This window comes from Phyllostomus discolor, chromosome 6, assembly GCF_004126475.2.
Source record: "Phyllostomus discolor isolate MPI-MPIP mPhyDis1 chromosome 6, mPhyDis1.pri.v3, whole genome shotgun sequence".
NCBI classification, from domain to species: Eukaryota; Metazoa; Chordata; class Mammalia; order Chiroptera; family Phyllostomidae; genus Phyllostomus; species Phyllostomus discolor.
The window spans coordinates 24,220,009-24,237,696 of NC_040908.2; the positions used below are offsets into that span (position 1 = coordinate 24,220,009).

General features: G+C 36.8%; 1 long non-coding RNA gene across 1 annotated transcript; it reads left to right on the top strand.

The window, feature by feature from the left end:
* The first annotated feature begins 253 nt into the window (after window positions 1-253).
* On the top strand, window positions 254-16,089 carry LOC118501064. The gene is made up of 3 exons (XR_004903635.1): window positions 254-1,157; window positions 14,660-14,744; window positions 15,378-16,089. It is a non-coding gene; the product is annotated as an uncharacterized LOC118501064 (long non-coding RNA).
* Window positions 16,090-17,688: the final 1,599 nt, after the last annotated feature.

Consider the following 17,688-nt stretch of genomic DNA (forward strand, 5'->3'; position numbering starts at 1 on the left):
GAAGCGTTGCTACCTGAAGGAAACCACCACATAACTAAAGTCATGTCATGTATGTCCCTGAAGTGAACTGCCTTAGCCAGCTTACTAACTCACCCAGTGAACATCTCTTTGGTTAGTATTACAAACATTTTATTACTTTCTTACACTCATTTATTCATAATTTTCCATGTCATGTTTTGTCATCAGGGAAGGAAAAATCACATTCAATTTTTCTTTCTTCTTTTCCTCTTAGGCTCTGTCATAAGATTGAAAACTTTTAGTTAAATGAATAGTTGGCTCAAATACTACTTGAAATATAGACTCATTAGTCTCAACAAGAGAAATCTTGAATTTAAATTCCATTATCTTGGCTAAAATTTCTTTTAATTAAATCTTGGAGAAACACACATTTCACAAATATGATTTATAATTTTTTTCCTTCAACTTTTGTATTTTCAGGAGTTCTCAAATTTTGCTAACAATTTTTTTTAAAAAGTCTTTCATGAACTAATGATTATAATTTGTTAATTACCTGGAGTAGCATTTTACATGTCATAGATATGATTTGGCTAGCTTAACCAGCATTCTAGAAAATAGACTAGAGGCATATAGAGAATGGAAATGTTCTTGTCTTCACGTTCATACTTTTTCTTTGCACCTCTGAGATATACGGCTTCTGTTATTCAGCCACAATCTGCTATTTCCAATTCATCCCTAATGATAAAACGGTGGTAGCTTTTGGTGAGATCTTCTCAAGATCTCATGTTGTTCAGTCATTAGCAAAAAAGAAAGCAAGAAAATGTGAAAGGTACTGAGATAAGTCCAGTGTCTACAGCTGGTTTCAGCAATTTCAACTTGTGCAAGACCCCGAGCTTGTGAAAGAAACCCAAGAATCTCTGAACAGGATGTAATCAAACTCCAAATCTGCTGAGAAACACTGCAAAAATGACTTCAGCTGCCAAAAATAATAATGTCGTTTACAAGCAGCTCTTCCTATGTCTAAGGAAGGACTAGCCGCACAGGAGTTTACGCTGGCTTTGGAGGAACAAACTAAGGAAAGGGCAAGTCCTGCCTCCCCCACCCTAACACACACAGTATCAGAATCCACTGGAAGCTGTGGCCCACTCCCAAGGTGCTGGCAATACCGAGGGAGAGTCATATCCACAACAATCTGAACGGTAAGTGACCCCGGGCAAAGGGATTATATTTGGCAGTGATTCTGTGCTGTCACTTTCTCTCTGTAACCAGGCTGCCCTGTCTCGTGAAGGCAGAGCTGTTAACTACCTCTTAGTCACAAACCCCAACTCAAATCTTTCCTTCTTTTTCTTTTCTCCCAAAATATTATCTGGCAGCTTCCCTCAAGGGACAAGAGCTTGGGAGGGAATATTCACGAACGATCCCTCAGATAACTTGCATCACAAAAGCCCTGCACCTACCTCTGTGAAGCCGGGGCTGCTTGGTCCGCATGGGCTGGATGTGAAAATAGACCCGGTGTGATGGCTTCTCCAAATTTACCAGAAAGAAAGGACCTGGGATGCTTGTCCTTTAAGTGTCTCTAAACATGGTTTGCATAGCTGGATCTCTGCTTATCTGTGCCTTTCGGCTTTCGCTTCCATACATGGATCTGTTCCCAACAGTAACTCCAAGCTGTCGAAAAGAAGCTATCTGGCAGCTCCCTGCTTCATCCAACACATGGATGATAAAAATACACATATAGAGAGCCTTCCAGCCAGGCCCGTTTCTCACCCCACCATCCTGCCACTGTGCCTTTTTGCAAATACCCTTTTCAGATTGACATTTCTCCTCTACAGACCTTCAGGAAACTACCAGTTTCTGATTCCCACAGAGAGCTTTCAGGGTGTGGGTTTGCTTAGCTTTATTAAAAAAAGATACAGTCAGAGTCCCAGGATCTTCATCCTTAAACATTGCAACAATAAGATGTGTGGGGGGCCCAAGACACGTTTAGTGAATGAATGAATGTGTAAATGAATGGCTGAATAAATGGATGGCATTGTGTGTGCATAAATAAATACAAAATTATTTACTTAATTAGGAATAGTTGTTAACATGCCAGATTATTTGTCTTAAAGGATAAGGTAGCGACAGAAGGTCAAAGTAATCAAAATCTCTAAAAGAGAAGGAGAGGACAGTTTCTTACTTCAACAGCTTCTCATTTAGGATATTGCGGCGGTTCCTACTAAGTAAGTTATTACAGAGCATATGGTTTGAGATTTAGAAAACTTTTTTAATGTTATGAGTGTAAACCTAATAGAATACTAATTGCTACATTTGTTAAGTACCAGTGATACTTTAAAAAACACATAATTGTGACCTAAAATTTAAGATAGGGGAGGGGGGTCATAAATCCTGCTCTGAGTAGTAGAGGTGAGAGGTACCCCCAGAGGGTCGCCCCAACTCTGCTTAGCTTTTCAGTTTTTAAATTTATCTCTCCTTTTGAAAATTTGTTGTTACTCCTGTGTAACAAGAGATCAAAATATGGAGAGAGAGGAGAAGGAGAGAGAGGGGTGGGGGGAGAATTTTCAAGTAACATTTTTTCCATTGGTAATTTTTTTCTCAAAACTATGTTAAAATTCATGTAGAGTCTCTTGTTTGAAGAAGAAAAAAGACATTTGAGGCATAGAGGGGTAGTTCATTTTGGTGTACTGAAATGAAATGTTTGCTTTAAAAATTGCAGAGGAGAAAAAGGAGGGGTAGACAAAACACCTGTCTACCTGCCTATAAGGGGTTCACTATGTTATCCTTTCTACTTTGTTTACCCTTTAACATTCCTGTGAAAGAAATAACAGAAAAAAGAGAGAAGAGTACAAAATGGGCATACGAATGGCAAGTTTGAAGAATCCCACATTTTACCAATCTCTGTGCAAAAGCACTTAGGCCAGAACAAGAAGAGACCAAGGTTGTAGTGTTTTATTCAATATATTCTGACAGTCTAACCTCTCCCCATTTAAATCCCATCAGATATGTATATATTTTCATATTCTATATAATAATTTACTTTATGTCATGTATTATCTAGATAATATATTATGTATAATACATGCATAACATATTCTCTATATAATAATATATATCTAATGAAAAGTAAGATATGATATTTAAAAAGCTGACCAAACATAGCTCAGAGATGGACATTGTACATGATTACCTTACCCAGGAGCTATTCAATGTCCTCTCTTCCCTTGCCTCCTTTTATTTTAGAAATCCAAAAGGAAAACTCTTTTCTTATTGTCCTTGGCAGCTGGAAATGGCCGTGTAACTCAGTTTGGTCAAACAGGTGTGGACTGGAGTCCCCTGGGAGGGGCTTCAGGAAAGCATCTATTTATTTGTTAAAACCTGACAGGCTCAGCTTTTGGGCCTCTTGTCCCTGTATCCCTTCCTCTTATTTCCTTCCAAGACAGCAAACTTGAAGCCTCAAATTGCAGCAGTCCTTTGGTGACCAGGAGGGGACAGGCAGAGGACAAAGACCTATGAAATAAGGAAGGTGGACCAAACATCATTGATTCGCTGTCACAACCCTGAATTTACCCACCTCTGAACTTCCTGTGATGAGAGAAAAATGAAACCAAAATTAATACAAAAAGCAGATTCCAGATTGTGAACTCAGGATTTGAATTAAAAAAATGTGCTCTGGCCCTGCCTCTGTTACTGACTAGCTGAATGACGTTGGTCATGTCGCGGAGTTCTATTGCCTTCTCTGCTAGTCAAGAGAACACTTGACCTTCTAACCTGAGAATTATACTATGAGTTGCTGTGTGTGGTATATCTTCATAAATTGTACGAGATTATATCAATGTAAGGTACTGTTTATTTAATATACAAGGTGGTTGACACATGGGGCCCGCAGTGACTCCATAGTGACATATAACAGGGACCAGGCGTCTGCTTTCTGTTCAAAGAAGAATTTGCAGACGCTCTGACGGGCTTAACTTAAAACCTCTTGTGAATTCTGCACCGAAGTTAGGAGCAGCTAAGGTATGAAAAAGAGGATATGTTCCAAAATCTATTGGCCTATTTTGGCCTGGCCAAACTGAGATGGCATGCTCTTAACTTGGACAATGAGTACCCTGGGCTTGGGGGACCTTTCCCAGTTCTGGAAGAGGCTGTGGGGTGTGTGGACAGGAAAAGATATCCTGACAAAGAGGTTAAAGGCCTATCATGCTCCTTAGAAAGAGCTTAAATTGGTCTCCTTTGAACCCTGTAGATGCAGAAGTCAGGATTAATGTATGGATATATTTGCCTAACTCCTTGAAGGAGGGTGTCGTACAAAGCTTGCGGGCATGTTGTTTCACGATGGGGTGCTTTGCACATGCTGTTCTTTTCAATGAAATGTCCTGCACCCCTGCCCAAAATTATGTGCACACATACACACATCTCACCTTGGCCAGAAGAACATATTTCAGTCCTTTAACATTCAGCTCAGTGTCTCTTCCTTTCTGAGTCTGTTCTGACCTGACAACCAGGTGTTCCAAAGCACACACAGCATATTGCTGTAGTCTGTTCCTACTGTCTGCCCTTGGCCATCGACTGTGAGCTCCAGGAGGAGAGGGGTACCGTGTTATTTGCCAACTCTGTATCTCCCACATTTGTTAGCGTGTCTGTCCTAGAGTAAACAAGCTTTACTTGCTTACTATATATAGTACAACAAGTTGGTTGAAGAATTAACTGCATCAGGAAATGAGTAAAAAATGAGTAAATGATAGTTAAATCTCAGCTGGTGATCATTAGCTTAGCAACCCTCCCTGCTGTGTAAGGTATAAGAACTTCAAATATCCCATTGTCCATCTGGGTAGGGACTGTCAGCTCAAAGGAGATAGAAAACAGTGTTCAGAAATATTGACACCATTCTAATTTATCCAGGAAGATTATCTAATGTTTCAAGTTACCCAACTCAATGGGCCACCGCATTAGCACAGACCGCTTAGCGCTGATAGCTGACGCCAACTATTACTACTAAGGAGGGGTGAGGATTGTAAGTTTTTAAAAGATCATAGATATCAATTTTTTGGGTGATTTAAACAATAAGTTATTTTTGTGTAATGATGTGGGGGTACTCTTTTACAAATGACTTGCTAAGTCGCACAGCAAGTTTTCAAAAGAATTGAGGGAAAATACAAAATGCCCATTCCATCTTGCAAGACTAGAAATGAGAAAAAAGATGAAACATGGTGCTTACCCTGGAAGAACCACCTCAAACATCATCTCTTCTAAGTCAATTTTTTTTACCTGTTTCCAGCACCATCATTGACATAATAATTAGTCACAGTGGGGTTCCATTAGCACCATATTCAGATTTCTTTATTTTAACAACTCTTTTTCACATTCCATACAAGTCACCAAGTTAATTCAATGTTTTTTAGTATATTCACAGATATGTGCAAACACCCCCACAATCAGTTTTAAAAAATTTCTGTCACTTCCCCGTCCCTCCACCCTCCCTTGCCCCAAGCAACCACTAATCTACTTTCTGTCTTTACAAATTTCTCTATTGTGGACTTCCATAGGACTGGAATCATATAGTATGTAGTCGTTGGTGACTGGCTTCTTTCACTTTGCAAAGTTCATCCATTGGTAGCAGGGATCAGTACTTTAGTCCTCTTTATAATTCATTAGTACTTTAGTCCTCTTAATAATCCATTATTTAGATCCACCCTATATTGTTTATCCATTTATCCATTAATGAACACTAGAATGGTTGCCATCTTTTGGTAATTATGAGCAATGTTGTTATAAATATTTCTGTACAAATGTTTGCATGAACATTTGTTTTCATTTCTCTAAGCTGTGTCCCCAGGAATGGAATTGCTGATAACGCTATGTTTAATCATGTGAGAACTGCCCAATTGCTATCCAAAGCAGTGGTACCATTTTACATTCTCACCAGCAGTGTAGGAGGGTTTAATTTTTCTACATGCTTTTTATCTGACTTTTGTGTTTTCTCACTTTTATTGCAAGTATCATAGTGTTTGTGAAGTGGTATCTCATTGTGGTTTTGGCTTGCTTTCCCTGATGACTGATGATGTTGAACAGTTTTTCAATGCTTATTTTTTATTAGTGTATCTTCTTTGGAGAAATATCTATTCAGATTCTTTGGCCATTTTTATTGGAAAAAAACTGTGTTATTTGTCTTTTTTATTATTGAGTCATAAATGTCCTTTATACACTCCAGACACAAATCCCTTAGATATATGATTTTCAAATATTATCTTGTATTCTGTGGATTTGTTCATTTTCTTGATGGTATTCTTTCAAGCACAAAAGTTTTAAATGTTGATGAAGTTCTATAGATCTGTTGTTTTCTTTTTTTGCTCAGACTGTTGGGATCATATGCCAAATATGAGGTCATAAAAATTTGTCCCTATGCTTTCTTCTAAGAGTTTTATAGCTTTAGTGCTTACATTTAGGTCTTTCATTTATTTAGAGTTATCTTTCCTGCAATATATAAAATGAACTGCATTCTTTTGTATCAGATATCCATTTGTCCCAGAACCATTTGTTGAAAGGACTACTTATCCTCATTGCATAATCGTGGTACGCTTTTCCAATATCAGTTGATCTTAGATGCGGAGGTTTATTTCTAGCATCTCAGATTTTTTCCTATTGATCCATATGTCTCTCCTTGTGCCAATAACACACCATATTCATTACATTATTTTGTAGTAGTTTTGAAATCAGAATGTGTGAGTCCTCCTACTTTGTTCTTCTTTTTCAGGATTATTTTGGCTATTCTGGGTCTCTTTTAAGTCACTATGAATGTTAGAATCAGGTTTTCAATTTCTATAACAAAGTCCACTGATATTCTGATAGAAATTATGTTGAATTTCTGGGGTATACTGCCCCAGGGTATTTTTGGGGTATATTGCTTAGGGTATACTGCCATCTTAACAATATTAAGTTTACTGGTGCATAGCATTGGATGCTTGCCATTTATTTAATTTCTTTAAACAATATTTTACAGTTTTCAGAATATAAGTTTTGCATTTTTGTTATTCTTAAGTATTTTATTTTTGATGCTGTTGTAAAAGGAATTGTTTTCTTAATTTCATTTTCAGATGGAAAATACAGCCATCTGGTTTTCTTTTTAAATGGGTAGTTTTTTGAACGATTTAAATTTCTTTACTTGTTATAGGTTTATTCGAATTGTCTATTTCTTCTTGAATCAGCTTAAGTAGTTTGTGTCTTTCTAGGAATTTGTCATTTCATTGAAGTTATCAATTTGTTGGCATACAGTTGTTCGTTGTATCCCTTTTCATCTCTTTTTAAAATTTCTGAAAGGTCAACAATAGTGTCCACTCTTTCCTTTCTAAGCCTCATAATTTGAGTCTTTTCTCTTTTGTTATTGGTCATTCTAGACAAGTATTTGCAAATTTAGGTTTTATCATTGTTACAGCTTTCTAATCAATTGGCTCTTTTTTATTATAAAATGTCCCTCTTGATCTTTGGTAACACTTTTATTTTAAGGTCTATTTTGTCAAAACTAGTATAGCCACTTCAGCCTTCTGCCTCTGATTTCTAAATTCATAATTTATCATGTTCTATTCTTTAACTTTTTATCTATTTATTTCCATCTTTCAATCTAACATGTATTTTCTGTAGAAAACATGTCATTGGATTATATTATTTTTATTTGCTTGTTTTTAATCCAGTATGATGATTTCCACCTTTTTGATTACATTTAATCAAACATTTAACTGCACATTTAATTTTATTGTTGATGTAGTTGAATTTACATGTTTCATTTTACTTTTTGTTTTAGATACATATGTCTCATGTATTTTTGGTTCTTTTATTCTTTCTTTACTGCTTTCTTCAGCATTAAGTGAATATATTCTAATGTAGCATGTTAATTCCTTGAGTGATTTTTAAAGTATTTTTTCTTTTATTGATTCCAAAGAGAGAGGAAGGGTGGAAGAAAGAGAGGGAGAAAAGTGTGAATGTGAGAGAGAAGCATTGATTGTTTGCCTCCTGAATGCACCCTGACTAGGGACTGAACCTGTAACCCAGGCATGTACCCTGACCAGGAATCAAACCCACAACCTTTTGCTTTGCTGGACAATGCCCAACGAACTGAGCCACACCGTCCAGGGCTTGAGTGATTTTTTTCACTATATTTTTGAATTATTTTTTAATGGTTGTTCAAGGGTTACTATATACATCTTAACTTATCAGCTTCATATTGAAACTAGCTTAATAACAGTGATATAGAGAAATGTTCTTCCATTCTGTGTGTTGTCCTTTTATTTTGTTCTCACGATTTTCTTTGCTGTGCAAAAACCCTTTGGTCTGGTGTAGTCCCGTTTGTTTATTATTTCTTTCTTTTCCTTTGCTTGGGGAGATAGATCTGATAAAAAAAAAATGCTACGAGCAATGTCTGAGATTTTGCTGCCTATGTTTTCTTCTAGGATTTTTCTTGTTTCTGGTCTAATGTTTAAGTCTTGATCAATTTTGAATTTATTCTTGTGTGAGGCGGTTCCTCATGCAAAAAGGTGTGGTTCCTCACACAAGAAGGTGGTTTAGTTTCATTTTTCTGCATGTATCTGTCTAAGTTTCCTAACACCACTTATTGAATAAGCTATCTTTAGCCCATTGTATGTGTTTGCTTACACTGTTGAATTTTAATTGACTGTGAAGGTATGAGTTTATTTCTGGGCTCTCTGTTCCATTGATCTATGCGTCTGTTTTTATGCTAGTACCATGCTGTTTTGATTGCTATGGCCTTGTAGTATAGTTTGATATTAGGTAATGTGATTCCTCCAACTTTGTTGTTCTTTCTCAGAATCACTATTGTTATGTGGGGTCTTTTGTGGTTCCATATAAATTTTTGAAATATTTGTCCTAGTTCTGTGAAATATATCAATGGAATATGGATAGGAATTGTGTTGAATGTATAGATTGCTTCATGTAGTACATATGTTTTAATGTTAATTCTTCCTATCCATGAATGTGACATGTGTTTCCACTTATTTGTATCTTCTTCAATTTCTTCAGTGTCTCATAATTTCCTGGGTACAGGTCTTTCACATTCGTGATTAGGTTTATTCCTAGGCATTTTATTCTTTTTGGAGCAATTGTGAATGAGATTGTTTCCTTAAATTTCCTTTCTGTTAGTTCATCATTGGCATAAAAAATGCAACTGATTATTGGATATTAATTTTGTATTCTGCTACTTTGCTTAATTTATTTATCAGTTCTAATAGTTTCTTGGTAGAATCTTTGGCATTCTATATTTACAGTATCATGTCATTTGCAATAGTATGGATGGACCTGGAGAACATTATGCTAAGTGGAATAAGCTAGTTGGAGAAAGACGAATACCATATGATTTCATTCATGTGTATAATTTAATGAACAAACTCAACTAACAAGAAAAACAGAGACAGATTCATAGATGGGGAGCAGATGACAGCTGGTGGTGGGGGGTTAAGGTGTTTAGGAATTGAGCAAAAATAAAAAAGGACTCATAGACATGGACAACCATGTGGTGATTGCAGGGAGGAAGGGGGGTAAAAGGGGACTAAATGGTAATGGAAAAAATACAATAAAGATTAAATCAAAAAAGAAAAAAAAGAAATGTTCCCCTTATATAGCTCTACTTCAGTCCCTCTTTTTGTGGTATTATTATTATATGTATTACATCTATTAATGTTACCAAACCAATAATGCATTGCTATAATTACAGTAGAGCCCTGGTTCTCAAACTTAATTCATTCTGGAAGGCTGTCTGAGAAGTGATTTGTTTGAAAACACAATAATTTTTTCCAGGTATCAGAATGAAAGTGTTGTCGGATCAAGAACAGAAATTTTGTTTGACAACTGAACCATTTTTTCCTTGAACAACTTGGTGGAGAACCAAATTATTTGAGATGGGAGATGTTTGAGAACTGAGTTTTGACTCTATTACTTTACTACCTATAGTTATTTTTTTAGACCAATACAGCTTTGCTTCAACTGCCTCCTTTTTGCTTTGTATTATTAGCAAATATATAATATATATTTTACATTTTATATGTTATAAGCCTAGCAATACATTATGTACATAATTTTATACAATTCCTCTTTAAATCAGTCAGAGGAATAAAAAAAGAAAAATACTCATTCATAATGCCTTTCACAATTACTTTGTTACATTTACTAGTGCTCTTTGTTTATGTGGCTTCACATTACCCTCCAGGTTTACTTGAGTTCAGCCTGAAGAACTTTTAATATTTCTTATAGGGCAAGTTTGCCAGCAACACATTCTTTCAGCTTTTGTTTATCTGGAAAAGTATTTATTTTGCCTTGGTCTTTTAAAAAATAGCTTTGCTGATTATAGGATTTCTGGTTGACAGTCTTTTTTCTTTGTAAGTTTTGAGTATATTATTCCACTGCCTTCTTGCTTTTATTGCTTCTGCTGAGAAGTCAGAAAATCACCTTATTGAAGTTCTCTTGTGTCATATTGTTTTTCTTTTGCTGCTTTCAAAGTTTCTCCTTGCCTTTGGTTATCACCATCTTGTGTCTATTTGCGGTATTTAGCTGGAGTAAGCAGATATTTTCTAAATGTTCTCTGTCTTTGTAGGACTGAACTTTCTTGGCATAGAGAGAGCAGGCCTTTGTTAAGGCTTTCTTTCTTTCTTTTCTTCCTTCCTCCCTTTCTCTTTCTTTCTATTTTCTTTTCTTTCTTTCACCAACTCCTATCTCTTACAAAGCACTTACTCATTTTCCTTCTTCCAGGTTCAGTGATGGCTAAAATCAGTTTTATTTGCCCTATGGTTGGGTAAGTAAATGCCTCACTCCTTCAGTTTGCATTCAGTTTGCTAAATACTTCCAGGAAAGAAACAAACAGAAAAATATAAACAAACAAACAAACAAAAACAGATTGCAACTTTAGAGAGATGATATATAAATTTGAGCATAATAGATGATATTTAGAAATTTAAGTTAAAATTACTTACAAGCTTCTTATGAGCATCTACTGGTGCTGCTTGTATTTCTGGTTTTCAGCAGGAACCAGCAAGCAGTCTGGAATCTGTCCTGCCTACAGGTATTCTGCCTGACCTTTCTTAAAACTGTAGTCCTACTTTGATCTTTGTATTTTTTCCTTATCGAACTGAAATTACTAACTGATGAAAAAATGTCTACCTAATACTAGGCATCATTTCTTTCTGTACCCCATCCTTTTATTTAGATTGGGCATCTTGGTTACTGATATATACAGACATTCAAATTGGGACCTTATTCTATTCCTTAGTTTAGGCTGCATCAACAAAATACCATAGATTGGGTGACTTAAACAGGAAACACTGTGGAAGTTCAGGAGTTCTGGAGATTAGAAATCTGAGATCAGGGTTCCTGCATAGTTGGATTCTTGGTGAAGGCCCTCTTCTTGGTTTATAGATGGCCACCTTCTTGCTGTATCTTCATAAGACAGAGAGTGAGAGGTTTGGTCTCTTCAGCCTCTTCTAATGGAACCAGTCTCATCATGGGGGCTGCAGACCCATGATATCATCGATACTAAATTACCTCTGTAGGTAATGAAGGGTGCATCACATCCCAATGCTATCATGCCGGGGATTAGGGCTACACCATATGGAGTTGCAGCAGACACAGACATTCAGCCCTCAGCAGGACTTGGTTGGTGTCACTTGTCATTCTGCACTTCTCTTTAGTAGAAGGGCTGCCATTTGTGCCTTTTATGATTATTTTATTTTAATTGTATATATAAGCCCTGTTCTGTAAATATCTTCTGTCACTCCTTGAATTGCCTTTTTACACTATGATATAATTCTGATTTTCCCTCAGTTCTTTGAATAGCTAGCTTCTATCAATCCTGTGGGCCTCACCCCAGATATAAGGTCCTCTGAAGGATCTTCTTTAATCATGTTTTGTACGTTTACATCAATGAAACATTTTAAGGAGAAGTACAGTATGATCAGATATACAGTTTTTAAAAGATCATTCATGTTATTGTGCACATGATAGAGATAAGACACAAGTTAGCATATCCTTTCAACATTCTTGAAGACATCTTGGTTGATCCTAGTTAAAGATTGTGGCAGCAGAGGAGAAAGAGGTGAAGGTGGAACCCAGACATATTTGACAGTGAAATCTGAGACTTGGTGGACAAAATGTAAGAGATTTGGAGAGAGGGTAATAGAGTGTCTGTCTCTTACATTTCTGGCTTAAGTATCTGGGGATCATTCAAAACCAAATTCTGATTTTGCCATTCCCTGTTCAGCATTTCAGTACTCCCCAAAAGCATTCAGGATGAAATATAAATTTCTTCACTTAGTTGTCAGAAATGTTTCAAGAGCTACTTCCTATTCACATCTTAATCTCACCTCTGGCCACTCACCCACCAAGGTCCTTTCATGGAAGCTGCTACCAATGACTTGCAGTACATGTGTGGTCTGACCACTTAGAAACTTCAGTTTTCCTCACACTCATGCTATGTCCCCTGTACCTTTTCATTCTGCCTGGAATATCCTTCATTCTCTTCTTTATTTAGTGAGTTCTCCTTGCATTTTAAGGCTTGCATCAGCTGTTCCTTCCTCTGGAAAAATGATGGCCCTTGCAGTATGATTTAGGTTTTTGAAGCACATACTTTGCCCAATTCTACCATTCTACTCTGCAGCTGGAGGGAAATTACTATTTTATTGTTTTGCCTTTCAATTAGACTTCAAGTTCCATAGTCAGGGGACAGAATTTTTTTATATACTTGTATTATTAAAACTTAGTATACAATAGGTGTTCAATATAATATTTAACTGTATAAATGGCTAAATGGATAGATTAATAAATTCTTCTTCATCAGAAAGACAAACTAAGATTTCATGGAATAATTGCCTGATTTTGAATTAGACTCCTCACTCCTGAAGCAGGAATAGGATTGAGAGAGACATAGACACTGGTACAGATAAAGCAACAAATATATATTCTATGTACTGAGTTCCTGCGTGAATAAGTAAGTGAGAAGGCAGGGATCCCAGGGGGGAAAGAAGAGTGTGAGTAATAGCAGAGAAGCACTTTGGTTTGGCTAATTGTGAGGGGTCTACTTTGGCTGAAGGTTAGTGTAGTTGAAGGAGACAGTGGAAAACCGAAGGACCTCTGGCAGCAGGCTCATCATTTTGCTTTTGGGTTTGTTTATGGGAGGAGTTATGGCACTGTCAAAATTGAATTTTTGTAACATTTAATTTTTTTCATGTGATGAGATTTGATGATAAGAGAACACTAGACCAATCATAAAATCAAATATTTACAGACAAGCAAGTTGGTGGATTCTTACTTGGCACCGTCTGGGAGAAAATACTTAGTACTTCCTTTGTTCCTAAGTGGACATTGTACTTTGTAAGTTAACTATGGAATCTAATATGAAGTATATTGGAGGAGGAAATAGAGGAGGAGGAGAAGGGGAAGTATGTAATCACTAGTCAGATTGAAGTGTTGAGGCTTCTGCTAGTTTAAAAACGTGTGTGTTTATATGATCACTTACATTTTAAATTCTGCCCCAAGCATTGCAAAGTAGAATCATTGTACTCACCATTATAGATTGTGTCCAGGAGGCCTCTTTATTCAGATAGTCCTATATAACAAGAACAGTTAATTCACCTGATGTCATTATTTTTGTTTATTTGTGTTCTATAGTCCGGTATTTGAAATTACACAATCTGGTGCTTTGAAGCCATCACAGGAAATCTGGCTCTAACTAGACTGGTGGTGTCCGAGGAAGGAGATGACCTCGGGTAAGTCTGTTTCACCTTTGCTCTCTTCACAGGGATCGATTTTGCTCTTCTTTGTCATTACAAATGTCAGGTTCTCCTGCCTCCACTTCTATCCAAACTCGTGTCTTATGACCTGTCAGAAATTTATGTATTTTTAAATTTTCAAGGAATTTATTCAAGCTTCTGTGTACAAGCCCCTGAAAAACAGAACGGAAAGTCCAAACTACAGGCTCCAATTCTGCCTGGGCCCCAAGGTCTCCAGCCCATCATAGGTGTCCACTGATGACCATCATATGGTCCTACCTCCAGGAGAAAGCAAGACGAGTGGTGGTGATTCTTAGGAATTGTTGAAGAATTTAGTCATGTGTCTCATTTAAAAAGCAAAGCAAACAAAATAAAGCAGTATTCAATTATCTTTGCCCTCTGTTAGGTCTCGTGGTTCTCCCTTTAAAGTGGATTATGGTATTCCTGACTTCAGGACCTGAGTCTAATATGTACTTTAGAATCTGTCTGTAGTACCAAATAATGTGTTACATTTCTAAATAAATACATTTCTAAAGAAATGCCTGTGAAATGGTATTTCTCTTAATCCACTCAGAAGATTATTTGTCACCAGACCCTGACTATAAAAAAAAAAATCAATGTTTAAAAGGCTTTACTCATTATAGTAATGTATCACTTAAAGTTTATTCTAGCTCCCTATGTACACAGCCTAGTAGAACATGATTATGTCCAAGGGTGGCTTATCTCTATAGAACAGGCAGAGGCATTATCGCTAAAATGAAGTACAAGGAAGAAGTCTTCTGTTGTTGGTGTTTTTATTAGAGTAGGCAGAGCTTGAAGAGATGAGCTGAAATAAGCATAAGCAATTTCAAGCTGGTTGACTATAATCATTGGACAACAAAAGAGAGAGAAAAAGTTGGAATACTGTATCCTTCTCTTCCCATTTCCTCGTTGGAATCCAGGGAACATTTGGGACTGAGGATTTTTAAATGCCCCCGATAAATGAGGAGGCAACCTGTCAAGCTAGTTGGAAGCAGACTGAGTAAGGTCAGTAAGATTGGCATCATCTTGGGAGAACTGAGTGATGATGATGAAGCTGAAAAGGCAGGGGAGCATTTATCCAAATACACCTGGCCCTTGTTGGTTCCAAAGAAAAATCAAGAGACTTGGCAAAAACCACCTGTTAGTAAACGTTTCATAGAAACTAACCATGTCTGGAGATTCATAAAAGCTATCTAAGCCCATACATTATTATATACGGCATTTAAGCCATGCATTAGCACAATAAAAATGGCACAGCAAGTGTTTAGAAAAATGTACAGACATTGCACGGAGATACGTATTTTTCCAAACAAGAGCTTATCATATTGAAGATAGTTTGGAACTATCTGCAAGCTATTTTAATGAGATTGCTTTCTGAAGGAAATAAGTTCAGTACTTCACTGCTTTTCTTCAGGATTTTCATCCCTCATGTAAAATTTTAACCATAATGGAGGGAGAGAATCTCTGGTTCTAAAAACTCAACAAATTTCTTATCCACAGATACAGGCAAGTGGAAACTATAACTTTTCAATAACAATACTAGTCATTGTGATTTGTTTTCAGTTTGTTACAGACTCAAATAACACTGCTAAGTGTAAGATGTCTCAAAGCATTTCTGTGCTTGTGTATTTGTTTCAGGGACCTAGAGAGACAAATCTGAAAGCAGTATGTTTTGATCCAGAAGCAGCTGGAAATGGCAGCAACCTGATATGGAGCAATCGAGAACTGAAGGTTTATTTTGAAGGAGAGGCTATGACCAACTGTGAGACTGAGTGATGGCAGCTGAGAATAAGTGCAAATACAATCAGTAGTGACCTCTGGTAGGAAGTTACTGAGGACCTGAGGACCTTTCTTCTTTCATGTCTCTTTCTGTCACCACATTTGTACCGCATCCATAAGTTGCAATACTATCTATGGAGGAGGGAAACAAGCTCTTCAATTTATTTTTATTCTTAATAATAGCTTCTGAGCTTCCATGATTTGAAAATACAATGATAAAATGGCTCTTTCAGCAAACAATATATTTCAAAGCCCAGTTGTATTTTGGACAGGCAAGAATGCCTCATCATTAAATGGCCTTTAATATGCATCACCTCTCCAGTCTGCCATCTCTTTTTACTAGTTGTTCTCTCTTTTCTATAGTTGTATAGCTATGAGCAAAGCAATTTCATTGTCCCTTGTTCCTAGTTCCTACCAATGTTATCATTTCACTAATATACAAGGGTAGACCATAGATGCTGCTCATTAAATATTGTTGAACAATCTATAATTATACTATTTTATATTTGAATATCACCCTTTACAAGTTTGTAAAGCACTTTAACATAACTTATTTAATTAAACTTCACTGGAAAACAAATATATTGTCCAAATCTGTGTTTCTAAGCCTCCTTATTTTATAGGCTTACTTCATATATCACATATACCTGTCACAGCCTGTGAATACAGACATGTGACTGTGTAAGCAAGGTTTCTCAAACTCATGCTTTGTGCTTTGTTTAGCATATCTTTATGATTATTAAAACTTTAAGAAAAATAAAAACCTTCCTCCTCTTTATGTTACAAAAAAGAGCATCTAATGAGTTAGAAACCTTTCCTTTTTTCTTTTCCTTTTTGACTCCTGTAACTATGTAAGGCACTGATGGGGTGGAATACAAACATGAATATGATGCATTTTTTCACCTTGGTGGGATCAAACTTGATTTGCCACTGGCAATTTCTGTTGGAAAAAAAATGGCCACTCATTTTAGAACCTTGGGAGGCAAGTTGGACCCTAAGAGGCTTTACGGTTTTTGGAACTGTTCTGTCTATACTCAGATGTACAACACTCCTTTTCATCTGGTTGCTTTTACACTGCAAGGGGCAGAGGCAAAGTATTCAGAACAACATCAGTGGGTCCAGAGTATTGAAACACCACTCTTAGCGGCCATGCCAAGTTACTTTATTTGTTCACGGAGCACTTGAAAAATGAGAAAGAACAGCAGGCCTTCCAGAGAGAACAGAGAGAATTGGCTTCCAATGCTTTCATTACCAAACGAGGGTGTTCAAATGCATAGAAATGTTAAATGTCTACCAGAAAAAATATCAATGAATGACATTGCCAGTTACAGTTCACTCAACCCTGATGTAGCAATCATTCGCGATTATACCAGGGAATGGTTTTGCAGTATGAAAAGCCTTTCAATTATTCCTGCTGTGTGTTAATGCATTTGAAACATTGGAAGGGAAGCTGTCAAAGGAAGTAGAATATCAGTACCACCACCTACACTCTGGAACAAAAATCATATAATGTAGCTGTATGGAAGTAGGCTCTGTGGAACATGAATTTTATTAAAATGTGTGTGTAATCCTGCAGGCTTGAAAAGCGTCAGATCTGACTAAGAGATGAAATAATAATACCATGTGTTGGTATTCATACAGAATATTTTCTTCGGAGTACCCCAAAGCAATCCATGGGTACAGCTCAACCTTTTCATGTTGCACTTTAGAATCTTAGCCAGTGCACTTGAACACATCTAGCAGCCGGGAAGGTGACCAAGTCTCAGTGTGGAGACTTTCAGAGATTTAATTTCTTGTCACAAGCCTGGAAAATGAGAGGATGCTGGTCCCCAAACCTAGGCAGCTCGTGCACCTGGGCAGTGTCTCCATAGAGTGTTGCTACATGTGTGTAGGGACATCATGCATCGTCCCAGCCCCAGAAATGGCAGAGGATTTATTCCAAAATGAAAATCTGGTACACAGGCTACATAAGGCTTTCTAGCTTTATACCAACATTTTATTAAAAATGGTTCTACAAAGTATTTATAGTTCACATCAAGATTGCTATTTAAAGGTTGAGACACTATCCTAAAGAACCATTGGGTCCTTATAATATTAGGATTTGTGCAAGATAAAGCCCATTGTTGCCATGGAGATCAGTAAATAATCTTGATCAGAGACACTTGTTCCC